Here is an 18,082-nt window from a genome sequence, read left to right as displayed (position 1 = left end):
GAGGAAAATAAAGGGCTGCACACAAGGGACCAGTTACGAAATGAAGATTTAAGGTCGGACTGAACCCCACTGAAGACGGAATGCAAGAAAATAGAGACAAATGGATGCAGTATACAGAAAGAATGAACGATGACGGGATAGTGGAACAAATAGTTGAAAATCAACAAGCTGACAGACGAGACCTGGTGAGACTAAGAGAAGGTGGTCTGAATGAGAAAGAACAATATGCAAGGCTGCTCTATGTAGTGAGGAAGAGTATATGGCAGGCAAAAGTATACTAAGAGAGTAGCTATGCATTGAAAGACCATTGAGCAAATTTATAGAAGGATCATTGCTCCTCTTAGACTTCTACAACAGTTTTTATTCTGTAAAGAGGTTTCCACTATAAAAATTATCAGACCTCGAGTGACATTTATTAGGACTATTTCGTGAATAAAATAAAAATGTAAATAATATACCCCTAAAATTCGCTCACAAAAGTTAATAATTTTGTATATTTATGAATATTTAACCTATTCGGACATTGTGAAGTTGAAATAGATGAATAACGATCATTGCAGTATTCAGTAATGCCAATTGAGAAAAGCGAAATACAGGTTTAACAATGTTAATTACATGTGCTGCGCTTTTCTCTCGTTATTATAACAGAAACACGTTTTCATTATCTACTGAAATCATAATTTAATTTTAAAATTTTATTATATCATTACAAATAACCTGATTAATACATTAATTAAATCAACTACTGTTATGAAAGAGTATTGTTTTCTTTAGAGAGAAAAGCGAAATACAGATTTAACAATGTTAATTACATGTACTGCGTTTTTCTCCTGTTATTATAACAGAAACACATTTTCATTATCTGCTGAAATCATAATATAATTTAAACATTTTATAATGTAATTACAAATAACCTGATTAATACATTAATTAAATGAACAATTGTTATGAAGGGGTATCGTTTTCTTTAGATACAATGGACATGGAATTAGGAGCTGTAGATGTGGAAGTAGGATTTCGCACTTTATTTAGTAAGTGTATTCATGCTCATCGATTTACGGGAAAACAGTTGGCGACACTGACTGAACAAAAGAACGACCATGCGATAAATTGATACTGATAAATCGAGTTGCAAAAATTATTGCAATGTATGACTGTGACTGGTTGGAATTCAAAATTTTATTACACTTCATTGGTTCCTCCATGGAACAGAGAGAACAGGCTGTTCCCTTCCTCCCTGCCCCCTTAACTGAGATTGTGAGATATACTTCATTCTAAAGGATTGGCCTACTTGCAGTTTTCGAAAAGCGAAAACAGCTATCGTTAGCAGGTTTATTGCAGTGAAGTGAAAACGACTCGAGCCCTTCTCGTCTGCTCTGCGTGATGATGTGTGTGGGAGTTTCAAGCGATATTTTTCCCCGAAGCAGGCTCGAGCGGACACGAACTTACCCGAGTATCGCTTGAAACTGTAGAAGTTACCTCTTCCCTCGCGGAGTATTGAGAAATGTGGAATATACTGTTTTTCATCAAGCTAGTTTATTTATATAGTGATAATTCGAAAAACAATTAAGTTCGAAGAGTTTTTCGTGTGACATAATATTGTGTGTGAAATTATACAATAGTTCTGTACGATTTACGCATTCACGGCCTGAGTTAAATCTGACGAAATAATGGCAATGGAACAGGTGACTCCTGCCTGTTCCAACTGCAACGAGACCGAGCGCGAGCGCCCTGATGCGAACCAAGACGGCGAGTGTTATGTTATCGATCAGCTGAAGTCGAGAGCGTTTAGTTCGATCAATTTTGCTGACAAAAGCGCGGTTATTTTGAATGGCAAACCTACTCCTCTCCTTACATAACTTAAAACTAAAACAAAATCTTATACAAAACATTTTCAAAGTAGTTACTATAATTCTGTGAAATGGTTAACTGGGTGCTCGTCAAGCGGTAAATTGTAGGTTTAATTTAGGTTTATTTATCTTTAGTTAACGGTATTATAATATATTTAGGCCTAGGTATCAATATAATATCATTAATTTGTTTTATATTAACATATTCTTTTTCTGATTAAGTTGTAAATGAAGTAAAAAAAGGAATTGGCAATGTTGCTGAATCATAATACAGGTTATTATTATTATTATTATTATTATTATTATTATTATTATTATTATTATTATTATTATTATTATTATTATCAGTGTTGTTTCTGACCTGTTCCCCATCGAGAAATAGCACCGCACGCCACTGCGAAAATGAAATGACGTCATATGAATGAAATAGTCTACCTAATTGCTACCGTACCGAAACATTGCTTAGAAATGACAGACATTACTCTGGTGTCACGTGCTATTCGTCGTAAAGGCGATGCATAGATGTGTGCTGTACCCTGTGTCAAATTATAAATGGATCTCTCTGTGTTAGCAAAAAGGTGTAAAAATTGGATAGAATTTATTGACAAAATAATTTAATATAAAAGAAATTGGATGACATACGTAAATGGAAAATGGAAGATTACATTAAAAAGGCCTTAATCTATACTAATAATAAATCTGTAGCCGAAATTTTTCTGGTAATTTTCGATTTTCCAACAATAATTGGTCTTAACATATATAATTAACCACCCTGAAACCGAAAATCGCTTTTTTTAAATTTTTGTTTGTATGTCTGTCTGTCTATATGTTTGTTACCTTTTCACGCGTTAATGGCTGAACGGATTTCGATGAAAATTGTAATATAAATTAAGTTCGTTGTAACTTAGATTATAGGCCATATGGCATTCAAAATATATTATTTAAAAGGGGGCCTGAATTAAATAAATCGAAATATCTCGCTTATTATTGATTTTTATGAAAAATATTACATAACAAAAATTTCTTTAAAAATCATTTCCGAGAAGTTTTATTCTTTGAAAAATTTTGATAGGACTGATATTTAATGAGATAAATGAGTTAAAATTAAAATAACTGCCATCTAAGGCCGTGTAATGAAATAAACAAATGACTTCGTCTATAAGGGGCCTTGGTCAACAACAATCGAAAGCTATGAATCATAGCCCACAGAAAATGTTTCTGTGTTCGTATGAAGCAATATCGGAAGCTAAATTAACCGATTTGTATAATTAATTATTATTTCACCATTGGAAAGTGTAGTTTCTCTGTATGGACATAATGCTATAATGTTATTAGTGTAACTTCTGAGTGAATTGAGGACAGGTAAGATTAAAATAGCTTCTTATGCACAGAAAACTTGATAGGCTATTCTGTGTATTCGTTTCCTGTATTTCTTAAAATAATGTTTATCTCAGAGAATTAACGACCAACGAGAGTGTATTGATTTAGTATGCAGTAATAATACGTTAGCTTAGCATTTCATTATTTTATAATCCAAATTTTAACTATGCTCAATTGAATCGAGCTAAAATACATAAAATACATATGCATTAAATGCAATGCAAAAATTTGAGTAATGAACCAAGCAAATTATGTTGCCATGTTGTAAAATAAAATTTGTTCCTCCTGAGATTCAAGAGCCCCCATAACAAATTGAAAACTTACTTATCGGGGTACATCCGTTATCAACACACTTTTTATATAATATAATATAATATAATATAATATAATATAATATAATATAATATAATATAATATAATATAATATAATATAATATAATATAATATAATATAATATAATATAATATAATATAATATAATTTAAGTTATTTAAGTTATTTGAAGGGTTCAGAACCATACTGGGCCAAGCGCCATTTACTGAATACGTAGAAAACAAGAGTTAAAATTAAGTTTTATTACCATAATTCAATGGAAACATATAACAAGTAAATTAAAGTATACACATTAAATATAAATGATGTCCATGTTCATTGAACTATGGATGCATGTAATAAAAATTAAGAAACATGTTAAAGGAATTGTCATTGCACCAAATGAGTGCTCTGTGGACCAAAATGATTCCATTTTAATTATTTAAATATAATTTAAATTAAGTAACATATTAAACGATTTATCCTTCTATCAAACACGAATATTCCCTAGATCAAATGTCCTATTTTAATTATGTAATTACTTTATATTTATTTCCAACGGGTGCAGCGGAGCGCACGGGTACGGCTAGTTATCAATAAAAGCGTAAATTAATCATGAACATACGAGAAAGAGACAGAAAATCAAGAGTAGGAATCAGCATAATCGTTGGAAGATGAGGGTTTCGTTAAATATTATTATTATTATTATTATTATTATTATTATTATTATTATTATTATTATTATTATTATCTGTTCATCTCTTTGTCTTTCAGAAACCTTTCTGATTAAGAAAAATTGCAATGGCTTTTGCCTTAAAAATAGCCACAAATATAGCTTAGGGCAATGTAATTGTGGAACTGGCTATGTTCCTATGTTTTAGCAATAAAATAATTCGCAGTTCTTTTGTTTACCGTAGTCCCATACGAAATAATGATTGTTTTTAGATTGCTGGGTTATACAATGTTTCATTATAATGTACAAATGAAATAAAACACTCATTTGTATTGTGCTCTCATGTGAAAGAGACAATAACAGACAAATAAAGTCCAAATAAAATCGATATGAATGGAACATTAAAACAAATTTCAAATCGCAGACGCAATCGAGAGTGACAGCAGTGGGTAAATGTAATCTGGAAATATGAATGATGAATATATTGTTCTTATTTACGTTTTGTACATATTAGATATTATTATTATTATTATTATTATTATTATTATTATTATTATTATTATTATTATTATTATTATTATTATTATTATTACTATTATTATTCACTAAAGAGATAGGTTTGGGAGTAAATCCTGAAAAGACAAAGTATATGATTATGTCTCGTGACGGGAATATTGTACGAAATGGAAATATAAAAATTGGAAATTTATCTTTTGAAGAGGTGGAGAAGTTCAAATATCCTAGAGCAACAGTAACAAATATAAATGATACTCAGGAGGAAATTAAATACAGGATAAATATGGGAAATGCCTGTTTTTATTCGGTTGAGAAGTTTTATCATCCAGTCTTCTGTCAAAAAATCTGAAAGTTATGATTTATAAAACAGTTATATTACCGGTTGTTCTTTACCGATGAAACTTGGACTCTCACTTTGAGAGAGGAACATAGGTTAAGGGTGTTTGAGAGTAAGGTGCTTAGGGAAATATTTGGGGCTAAGAGGGATGAAGTTACAGGAGAATGGAGAAAGTTACACAACACAGAACTGCACGCATTGTATTCTTCACCTGACATAATTAGGAACATTAAATCCAGACGTTTGAGATGGGCATGGGATGTAGCACGTATGGGCGAATCCAGAAATGCATATAGAGTGTTAGTTGGGAGGCCGGAGGGAAAAAGATCTTTAGGGAGGCCGAGACGTAGATGGGAAGATAATATTAAAATGAATTTGAGGGAGGTGGGATATGATGATAGAGACTGGATTAATCTTGCTCAGGATAGGGACCAATGGCGGACTTATGTGAGGGCGGCAATGAACCTCCGGGTTCCTTAAAAACCAGTAAGTAAGTATTACCATCACTTGTTTTGGGCTATTATTGGCCTTTAGCTGTTGACGAACTCATTATTATTATTATTATTATTATTATTATTATTATTATTATTATTATTATTATTATTATTATTATTATTATTATTATTATATTCATTCTATTGCATCTCTGCAGTGTGACATCGGTATTAAAAACGTATTTCTAAATTTATCAGTAGTCGTAATAAATTGAGTATCTGCACTTTCTGGAATGCAGTATTGTATTTGTTTCATTATGTATGTGAGATATGATACTGACACTACGAATAAATTCGGAACATGTATTCGATTAATTTACCAGAATTCGTAATTTTGGTCAGTTATTATTTACTTAAAATTTGTTCTATACGCTAGGTTATATTTATTTTATTGTTAATTGTAGTACGACATTGATATCATGCATATATTAAAAAATACATTTTTCAGAAGTCCTTACTTTATAAGATCATTATTTCTTTAAAATAAAATTTATATATTTTTATAATGTATTTGTAGTAGGTCATTAGTATCGCGAATATTTCCCGAAAACGTATTTTCTACTTATCAAAAATTATAATTTCAACTCACTTAGCATTTGCTTAAAATTCTTTCTCTAGTTATTACATCTTTATCATATGACATCGGATTTGTTATTTATTTATTTTATTTGTTTATTTATTTCATCGTTTATTTGTTGATTTGTTGATTTGTTTTATTGTTTATTTGTATGCTTGTGTGTTCGTTCTTTCATTCATTCATTTATTTTATTTGTTTTATTGTTTCTTTGTATGTATGTTTGTTTGTTACTTCGTACTTCCATTCGTTTATTCATTTTATTTGTTTATTTATTTGTTTTATTGTTTCTTTGTATGTATGTATATTTGTTAGTTCGTACTTCCATTCGTTCATTTATTTATTTTATTTGTTTATTTTTTGTTTTATTGTTTCTTTGTAGCCTATATATGTTTGTTAGTTCGTACTTCCATTCGTTCATTTATTTATTTATTTTAATTGTTTATTTTTTGTTTTATTGTTTCTTTGTAGCCTATGTATGTTTGTTAGTTCGTACTTTCATTCGTTCATTTATTTATTTATTTTATTTGTTTATTTTTTGTTATATTGTTTCTTTGTAGCCTATGTATGTTTGTTAGTTCGTACTTTCATTCGTTCATTTATTTATTTATTTTATTTGTTTATTTATTTGCTTTATTGTTTCTTTGTAGCCTATGCATGTTTGTTAGTTCGTACTTTCATTCGTTCATTTATTTATTTATTTTATTTGTTTATTTTTTGTTTTATTGTTTCTTTGTAGCCTATGTATGTTTGTTAGTTCGTACTTTCATTTGTTCATTTATTTATTTATTTTATTTGTTTATTTTTTGTTTTATTGTTTCTTTGTAGCCTATGTATGTTTGTTAGTTCGTACTTTCATTCGTTCATTTATTTATTTATTTTATTTGTTTATTTTTTGTTTTATTGTTTCTTTGTAGCCTATGTATGTTTGTTAGTTCGTACTTTCATTCGTTCATTTATTTATTTATTATCTTTGTTTATTTTTTGTTTTATTGTTTCTTTGTAGCCTATGTATGTTTGTTAGTTCGTACTTTCATTCGTTCATTTATTTATTTATTTATTTTATTTGTTTATTTTTTGTTTTATTGTTTCTTTGTAGCCTATGTATGTTTGTTAGTTCGTACTTCCATTCGTTCATTTATTTATTTATTTTATTTGTTTATTTTTTGTTTTATTGTTTGTTTGTAGCCTATGTATGTTTGTTAGTTCGTACTTTCATTCGTTCATTTATTTATTTATTTATTTTATTTGTTTATTTTTTGTTTTATTGTTTCTTTGTAGCCTATGTATGTTTGTTAGTTCGTACTTCCATTCGTTCATTTATTTATTTATTTTATTTGTTTATTTTTTGTTTTATTGTTTGTTTGTAGCCTATGTATGTTTGTTAGTTCGTACTTTCATTCGTTCATTTATTTATTTATTTTATTTGTTTATTTTTTGTTTTATTGTTTGTTTGTAGCCTATGTATGTTTGTTAGTTCGTACTTTCATTCGTTCATTTATTTATTTATTTTATTTGTTTATTTTTTGTTTTATTGTTTCTTTGTAGCCTATGTATGTTTGTTAGTTCGTACTTTCATTCGTTCATTTATTTATTTATTTATTTTATTTGTTTATTTTTTGTTTTATTGTTTCTTTGTAGCCTATGTATGTTTGTTAGTTCGTACTTCCATTCGTTCATTTATTTGTTTATTTTATTTGTTTATTTTTTGTTTTATTGTTTGTTTGTAGCCTATGTATGTTTGTTAGTTCGTACTTTCATTCGTTCATTTATTTATTTATTTTATTTGTTTATTTTTTGTTTTATTGTTTGTTTGTAGCCTATGTATGTTTGTTAGTTCGTACTTTCATTCGTTCATTTATTTATTTTATTTGTTTATTTTTTTGTTTTATTGTTTCTTTGTATGTATGTTTGTTTGTTAGTTCGTACTTTCATTCGTTCATTTATTTATTTATTTTATTTGTTTATTTTTTGTTTTATTGTTTGTTTGTAGCCTATGTATGTTTGTTAGTTCGTACTTTCATTCGTTCATTTATTTATTTATTTTATTTGTTTATTTTTTGTTTTATTGTTTCTTTGTAGCCTATGTATGTTTGTTAGTTCGTACTTCCATTCGTTCATTTATTTATTTATTTTATTTGTTTATTTTTTGTTTTATTGTTTGTTTGTAGCCTATGTATATTTGTTAGTTCGTACTTTCATTCGTTCATTTATTTATTTATTTTATTTGTTTATTTTTTGTTTTATTGTTTGTTTGTAGCCTATGTATGTTTGTTAGTTCGTACTTCCATTCGTTCATTTATTTATTTATTTTATTTGTTTATTTTTTGTTTTATTGTTTGTTTGTAGCCTATGTATGTTTGTTAGTTCGTACTTTCATTCGTTCATTTATTTATTTATTTTATTTGTTTATTTTTTGTTTTATTGTTTGTTTGTAGCCTATGTATGTTTGTTAGTTCGTACTTCCATTCGTTCATTTATTTATTTATTTTATTTGTTTATTTTTTGTTTTATTGTTTCTTTGTAGCCTATGTATGTTTGTTAGTTCGTACTTCCATTCGTTCATTTATTTATTTATTTTATTTGTTTATTTTTTGTTTTATTGTTTGTTTGTAGCCTATGTATGTTTGTTAGTTCGTACTTCCATTCGTTCATTTATTTATTTATTTTATTTGTTTATTTTTTGTTTTATTGTTTGTTTGTAGCCTATGTATGTTTGTTAGTTCGTACTTTCATTCGTTCATTTATTTATTTATTTTATTTGTTTATTTTTTGTTTTATTGTTTGTTTGTAGCCTATGTATGTTTGTTAGTTCGTACTTTCATTCGTTCATTTATTTATTTATTTTATTTGTTTATTTTTTGTTTTATTGTTTCTTTGTAGCCTATGTATGTTTGTTAGTTCGTACTTCCATTCGTTCATTTATTTATTTATTTTATTTGTTTATTTTTTGTTTTATTGTTTCTTTGTAGCCTATGTATGTTTGTTAGTTCGTACTTTCATTCGTTCATTTATTTATTTATTTTATTTGTTTATTTTTTGTTTTATTGTTTCTTTGTAGCCTATGTATGTTTGTTAGTTCGTACTTTCATTCGTTCATTTATTTATTTATTTTATTTGTTTATTTTTGTTTTATTGTTTCTTTGTAGCCTATGTATGTTTATTAGTTCGTACTTTCATTCGTTCATTTATTTATTTATTTTATTTGTTTATTTTTTGTTTTATTGTTTCTTTGTAGCCTATGTATGTTATGTTAGTTCGTACTTTCATTCGTTCATTTATTTATTTATTTTATTTGTTTATTTTTTGTTTTATTGTTTCTTTGTAGCCTATGTATGTTTGTTAGTTCGTACTTTCATTCGTTCATTTATTTATTTTATTTGTTTATTTTTTTGTTTTATTGTTTCTTTGTATGTATGTTTGTTTGTTAGTTCGTACTTTCATTCGTTCATTTATTTATTTATTTTATTTGTTTATTTTTTGTTTTATTGTTTCTTTGTATGTTTCTTTGTTCATTCCTTCGTACTTCATTCGTTCATTCATTTATTATTTTATTTCCTTATGTATTTTACTCTTAATTTCCAAGACCCCTCATCATTTCTAGACATTTGCGGTAAATCATTAATAAGTACAATAAAACAAAAATAAGTGTTTTCATATGTCCTGCTCCTTAAAACTCATACAGAATCAGCTGACGAACTAATAATATTAGTGTGTGTATTTTATGAGTTGTGTAGAATGTTTATGAAACAGAACTTACTGCTTTAATAAAATTACTTTAAGAGTATAATAATATTATTAGTGTGTTTATGAAACAGGCCGCTGGAATTGTTAGCAACCAATGACGATGAAGTTTTTTCTTATGATGGTGGTGTTTGTGATAATTTGATAGACGCCTCTTCTGTCTCTTTGGGTTGTTATACGATTCCTCTTTATTTGAAAAGCTATGTATAACAGAAAAGAGGAAATAATGGAAGCTGTCTATGCTTAGGAAAAAAAAGTTAGATAGGTATGTGGTCGCGTTTAAAAATGAGAAAACTTTACAAAACCGATGGGCAGCCTGCGATCACTTTATCTGCTGCGTTGTTTGCGAGCCGTGGGTACAAACTATAGAACGAGGCTTTGGGGGGGGGGGGGGAGGGAATGAAGACAATTCTGCCGCAATCTCGACTACTGTTTCCCTGATACTACAATGCGGAATTAGGGCCTGAAGGGACGGGACGGGACGGGACGAATCAGTAAGTTTTGTATTGGTTTTCCTGCAGTGACTGACTAGAGCGCGCGAAGAAAAAGACGAGGAGGCTCGCACCTCGAGGGAAATCAGCTCCGAGTACACCTATACTGTGCTCACTCGTTCAACAAGAAGGCCCCGGGGAGAGGAGACAAAATCGCACCGCTCTATCATGCCGTCTCCTGCACGCACATGTGAAATCAGCAGTGTGATGTTACCACAACAAGGGGCGCTGCTGTCACGTTCTCCCTCCACGCCCGCCCATCTCCCAGCATGGCGGCCAGTGACATGCTAGGTATCTGACAGGAGAAACCGGGTGATGTTGACAGTGATGATGATTTTGTTTATGGTAATGTAATCATTAAATTCGAATAAACCTAATAACACTCTCAATAGTATTAATAATTAATCTTATTTATGTAGACACTGCTCAATAAATTTTTGGTTTGAATACTCTCAATAACAGAAGAATCACACACTCAATGACATTTCTTAGAAAACTATTAACAAAATATAATACTTAAATTGATTCCACTGCATAGCTATACAATTAAAGCTAGAATAAATTTGCTACTTAATATAGCCCTACCAAGATCGAAAAAAAGTATTTCATTTCATTTCACCATCAATAAAAATGTTAAGAAACTTCAATTCATTGAGTGAGTAAATGGATTTATTTTGCGGTACATAAAGGTTTACAGAAGCCAAATTTATATATACAGGATGGAAGTGAAATAACCCTGCAGATTTTCAGAACGAATAGCCCATGTCTTATGTAACAAAAAAGTGTAATACCATATTGGTGGAAAGATCATAGTTTTCTCAGAAAAAAAAATCCCCCCCCCCAATGTTTAACAACTTCTTATTCGGTAACTATTGCGAGTAGGATCGTGATTTTTGTCCATATCGATAGAAAATCTAATAAAGAATCATTTACCCCTCTTGGAGTACTTCACCAGCGTGGACAGTTTTCGTGTAAATTTAATTTAAAAACCACAGATTTCAGCGACAGAGGGAGGTTCACGTGGCCATTGTTTTCCATTGAGTCGGTTATTGCCAGGAACTCGTCAATGTTTAAAAAAACTCAGGGCTGTGGCCATTGTTTTCCATTGAGTCTGTTACTCGTTATTGCCAGGAACTCGTCAATGTTTTTAAAAAACTCAGGGCTATGGCCATTGTTTTCCATTGAGTCCGTTACTCGTTACTGCCAGGAACTCGTCAATGTTTTTAAAAAATTCGGAGCTGTGGCCATTGTTTTGCATTGAGTCCGTTACTGGTTATTGCCAGGAACTCGTCAGTGTTTGCTATGGCCATTATTATCCATTGATTCAGCGACTCACCGTCATAATTTTCGTTTAATTTGAAGAGTACAGGAAAAGAACGAGTTTAGTCCACTTCAGCAAATTGTTCAGGAGAACAGTTTAAAGTCTGTCTTTAGCGTATACTTTATATTGTACAGCAAATCTAAAATCTGTCATAGCACTTAGGCTGTTCAAATTATCAAGTATTTCATTCATAGGACTAAATTTCATGGAATAATACTACACACAACAGCATAACTCATTTTTAAGGAAAATGAATAAAGTTGGTTTTTTCCTGTACCCTTCATTTATTTAGTTTGTTTCGTTTGCGTATATTACTTTCAGTTTCTTCAGTGTAGAAACTAACTTAAAAGAAGCAGAAACTAAAGTGAGCAAACCAAGACTAACCTAAATAAACCAAAACTAACCCTAACAAACTAAAACTAATCTAAAGAAACAAAAATTAACCTAAGCTAACAGAAACTAATCTAAGCAAATTAAAACTATCCTATAGATATCATGTGCATATGTTGATAATTACGTGGAAGGGTCCACACCTGTAACGGTCAGCGCGTCTGGCCGCGAAACCCGGTGACCCGGGTTCGAATCCCAGTCGGGGCAAGTTACCTGGTTGAGGTTTTTTTCCGGGGTTTTTCCTCAACCCAATATGAGCAAATCCTGGGTAACTTTCGATGCTGGACCCCGGATTCATTTCACCGGCATTATCACTTTCTTTTCATTGAGACGCTAAATAACCTGAGATGTTGATACAACATCGTAAAATGACCCATTAAAATAAAAATAATAAATACGTGGAAGGAGATATACCTATATAATTTGCAAGGAAGTGGACGTTTTGACTGCTGTGATTTCGGAATGAGCTCAAGTGAGTAAGGATTGAATTATCGTCCACTTTCGCTCAGGATATTTATTATATTCGACTACATGACTGGTAGGTCTATAAAGGTAAAGTGACCCATGAATTGCATTTTCATTTAGTCATACCATAAAATGTTTTACTTATTCTATTGTCTGAATGTATTTTTCCATTATTTCTCTGTTCTTGACTATTGCTGCGACAGTTTTTCTTCAATTCCTCAGCTCAGCTCATCTCATCTGTTTTTTTTTCCTTTCAATTTACTGCTTCCTGTTCTCCGGTCCTACTACTTAATCTGTAGGCTCATCGTGTTTGATCCAAACGCATACTCCATCCAGCACGTTTCCGTTTCATATTCTCGATCAATACAGGATCATATTTGACATTTTTTTGTATTTCCGAGTTTCACATTTCATAGAGATCTCTTAATCTTATTTAAAAATTCTATCTCCATTTTACGTTGGAAAATTTTTAGCATTTCCCATTTTCTTTCTAGTAGAACAGTGTTCGTGTTCTGTACAGAATATGATTTTAATGTGTCTAAAATATGCACTGCAGTATATTCAAAACTAGTAGGCCTAATCCTGGTAAAGCGGAAATATGATCGTTTAATCATTTGGTGACATTTCCTAGACAGTCAATAATAATGTGTCATAATAGATGACATGTTACATAACCTGTGTATTAATATTTTAACGTGACATTTGAGAAGTCTGGGGCTATTACACCATTGAACGTTTCAATTTTCCACTTTGCCGTTTGTACTTTTCATTGTAGTTTCTGTTCTACCATCACTTATCGCGAAGTGAAAAGTGAAAAGGAAAATTAGAGGAAACATTACAAATATAGGCCTATTGATATTATGTATATTCCACTATTGACATTAAAATAATTTTGATAAGTATAAAATCGTTAGAGATGAACAAAACTAACTGCCGCTCTCGCTCGCTGTGTTCGCTGCATTTGCTTTTCGAGTCTCGCTCGTCATTCTCGAAATAGCATTTGGTCGGCGTGGAAAGATTTCGTAACTTTGAATAACATACATCATTGAAATAAATAAGATAAATGTTTAAATAAGAGAAAAAGACAAAACAGAATAGTATCTGAGTTATCAAAATGTTCTGGTTCTATTATATGATATTACCTATGGATATATAAATAAAAAAAAAAGTTCTCAAATAAATTTGCATTTCTAAGAAACTTAAAACATGACATTAATATCTTTTTACTTGAGATTGCACACTTGATCTTAAACATATGAAAAGAAAATTCCTAGCCTTTTAATAAGGGCCTAGTAATTAAATAAAGACTGGGAAAAGGAATATTATACACTAGAAGGTAGAGACGTTTCAAATAGACTACTTGATTGTTTACACATAATTATATAACAGTTGCCAATGTAGATAAAAGATCAGTCTGATATGAACAACTGCTGACTTCGGGACTACGGGAGATGATCAATATCGAGTCTCGGAAGACTCACAAGCAGTCTTTACGCCAAGGACGCGATGTAATACAACATTGTCGTGCGGGTTTTCGGCTTTGCGAGCGCTGTTAGTCTCGTTTTCCCGATCGTTGTTCGTCTCTAAAAGTCTTATACTAAAGAGTGAATGGGATATTTGCCATTAGGATTACGTTAATTATATTCAGTATATTTTTGCTTTGGATTCAAAATAATTTAGAAAAGAATATGATAAGAAGAAAAAATGTACTATTACGTGATTCAAATTACAAAGAACCCCCAAAAAGAGTATATAAAACAGAATACATTTTCATAACTTAAATTTTCCTCAATTCTGCGAATGTTTTTGAATTACGCCAACTCAAGCGGATTGCATACTTTAAAGAATTGAGCCACTTTAAAACCAAAAGCAAGAAGTTTATCTGTTTTATATAACGAGGAATTTATTACTCATATGTCTTCATTGGCCAAGAAATGGAGTTGCAATGACTATTGTTATGCAAAGACTTTGCAGAATACAATGAAAAGTGCAAAACAGTCTTCTAATTTATGGAGGAGCAGAGAGACTTTCCAATTTTCAAAACTTGAAAAGTGAAAAGAGAAATGCTGCACAGTTTCAAAGTTTAATAGTGAGATAGGCCCCTGGTCACTATTTCTGTTAATACGTTGACGTCATTAAATACAGTATGCCTTGGATGACTGAAATTATGATGTGTACTTTCGAATCGAGCCGGGCGTAATAAAGTATAAAGGGGGGGGGGTAATGAATGTGACAATTTTTGTCGTGTTAAAAGCTTGGCGAAATATTAAACATATCACTTACAGTTAATATAGATAAGTCTTAAAAGAAATGGGCAAAAGATCTACAGCCGTTGCCACAAAGTTTCGGCAATTTTTTTCCAAAATTAAAGCATTCGAAATAGGAGACTCGTTTTTCGCACGTTGCCTTCGGTACTTGGGGCGAATTTTCTCGAGTGTCACTCGCACAGTGAAAAGGCTCGAAGACTTCCTTTTTCGAGACTCAGTGTGCAGTCTTTTACATCGTCCTGATGCTGTTCTGTCATGCTTCTCTCTCTCCATTATGTGGTAGCTATTAGGTTACATCCATTTTCAGCTTTCCTCTCAAAATTCTCTAAAGTCTCTTCAGTGCAACAGCAAATAACGGAGTGAGACAAGTGGCCAACAGGCTTGGAGCTCACACATTCAGTTTTTATCAGCCCCAAAGTCCCTTGAAAGGACGAGCATTCGCATACGTTTTAAATCTTTCCCCTCCAAATTCCCCAGTCATTCATTCATTCATTCATTCATTCATTCATTCATTCATTCATTCATTCATTCATTCATTCATTCATTCATTCATTCGTTCGTTCGTTCGTTCGTTTGTTCATTCCTTCGTTCATTCATTCATTTATTCACTCGTTAAAATTTAATTAATTAATTAATTAATTAATTCATTCATTCATTCATTCATTCATGCCTTCGTCCACACCTGTGGAGTAATGGTCAGCGCGTCTGGCCGCGAAACCAGGTGGCCCGGGTTCGAATCCCAGTCGGGGCAAGTTACGTGGTTGAGGTTTTTTCCGGGCTTTTCCCTCAACCCAATACGAGCAAATGCTGGGTAACTTTCGGTGTTGGACCCCGGACTCATTTTACCGGCATTATCACCTTCCTATCATTCAGACGCTAAATAACCTGAGATGTTGATACAGCGTCGTAAAATAACCCAATAAAATAAAAATAAAGTCATGCCTTCATTCATTCGTTCGTTCATTCATTCCTTCGCTCGTTCATTCATTCATTTATTCACTCGTTAATTAATTATTTCATTCATTCATTCATGCCTTCATTCATTCATTCATTCATTCGTTCATTCGTTCGTTCGTTTATTCGTTCGTGCGTTCATTCCTTCGTTCGTTCATTCATTCATTTATTCACTCGTTAATCAATTATTTAATTATTTCATTCATTCATGCCTTCATTCATTCGTTCATTCGTTTGTTCGTTCATTCATTCATTTATTCACTCGTTAATTAATTATTTAATTCATTCATTCATTCATGCCTTCATTCGTTCGTTCATTCGTTGATTCGTTCGTTCATTCATTCGTTCGTTCGTTCATTCATTTATTCACTCGTTAATCAATTATTTAATTATTTCATTCATTCATGCCTTCATTCATTCGTTCATTCGTTTGTTCGTTCATTCATTCATTTATTCACTCGTTAATTAATTATTTAATTCATTCATTCATTCATGCCTTCATTCGTTCGTTCATTCGTTGATTCGTTCGTTCATTCATTCGTTCGTTCGTTCATTCATTTATTCACTCGTTAATCAATTATTTAATTATTTCATTCATTCATGCCATCATTCATTCGTTCATTCGTTCGTTCGTTCATTCATTCATTTATTCACTCATTAATTAATTATTTAATTCATTCATTCATTCATTCATTCATTCATTCATGCCTTCATTCGTTCGTTCATTCGTTGATTCGTTCGTTCATTCATTCGTTCGTTCGTTCATTCATTTATTCACTCGTTAATCAATTATTTAATTCATTCATTCATTTATGCCTTCATTCATTCGTTCATTCCTTCGTTCGTTCATTCATTCATTTATTCACTCGTTAATTAATGATTTAATTCATTCATCCATTCATTCATTCATTCATTCATTCATTCACTTTACAGTTGAAGTTGACTTACGCATAGATGTATTTACTTAAAAAAATATAGACATTTATTCTTTTTCAGCGCCATAATACATTTAGTGACCGAGTATAGGCCTACAGAGTGGAAGTGAAATAACCTTGGAGACTGAAAGGGATGATAGGGTACTCGTAAATGAACAGAAAACCTATATTACGTTTTATAATTAAATGCACGGTTAATTAGAAAATTAAGTTTGAGCTTTCAGGAGTCCGACAACATCGCCGCTAACACACTCTTCTCGTGATATAGATGTAAGAGGTCAACGAACTCGGAGTATCTCTGTTCTCTGGCGCTGTGTTGCAACCGACTCGCATTGTGCAGTGGCTTGAAATTAAAGGTTTTTAAAATTAAATTTATATGAAAACCGTCCACGCTATTGAAATACGCCAGAGAGATAAATTAATTATTCTTTATTAGTTTTCCTATTGATATGGACAAAAATCACGATCCTACTCGCAATAATTACCGAATAAGAGGTTGTTAAACATTTGAGAAAAAACATTTTTTTCTGTATGATATAGTTTTTAGTTACATACAACATGTCGAGCTATTCGCTCTGAAAATCTGCAAGCCTATTTCACGTCCACTCTGTTCAAAAATGTAAAATACACTTTATTAAAGCACACAAAACTTGTCGAATAAAATAATTGACACGTCTTCGTTAATCTGAGATGTTGATAAAGCTTAAATTAGTGAAAACCTTAAAATATGTTTGCACGGTACCACAATACTTCATCCATACTCGTAAAGTAGCAAATAAAAACAGGAAACTTGACATCACACAGAACGCGAAGTGGTGTGAAGGAGAGAGAGAATTCTTTCAGTGTCGTGTGTTTTTAACCGACAAAACTTTCGGTTAAGCTTGTTATTAAGAGGCCATGCTCCACACAATTGAAACATTTCACGCTGTTATATTAAACAAAGAAAAGACTTGCAGCACATAATGCGAGTCCTTTGCTTTCAACTCAGCAACAAGCAAAAGCCATCAAGTCCCGTGTCGTTAGCTTCAAGAGTACTATACATTTTCCGATGAGGTTATAAGGGGGTCATGTCTTTCCTTTTCAGCAAGTAAACCCTCCAACTAACCAACCTTCTCCGCTCCTATTCCTCCTTCTGCAGAGTTGAGTTCATGATTCAATCGTGAGAAGTTTATGGTGAGAGGTGGGGGGAATATAAAAGTTTTCCAGATGCCCCGTGGTGGCTGCCAGGAATGCCCCAACTTCCAGAGAGTATCAGTCGCTCCAAGGAGGTTCCCGCTCTCATGTGCAAAATGACCAACACATAGGGTGGGATAAACTCCATCAAAAGTTCTTCCTCGCTCTGAACGTGTGTATGTGAGTCTTTGGATCGCATCCAGAACA

The sequence above is a fragment of the Periplaneta americana genome, chromosome 4, assembly GCF_040183065.1.
Source record: "Periplaneta americana isolate PAMFEO1 chromosome 4, P.americana_PAMFEO1_priV1, whole genome shotgun sequence".
Taxonomy (NCBI): Eukaryota; Metazoa; Arthropoda; class Insecta; order Blattodea; family Blattidae; genus Periplaneta; species Periplaneta americana.
This window is presented reverse-complemented; position numbering follows the sequence as displayed.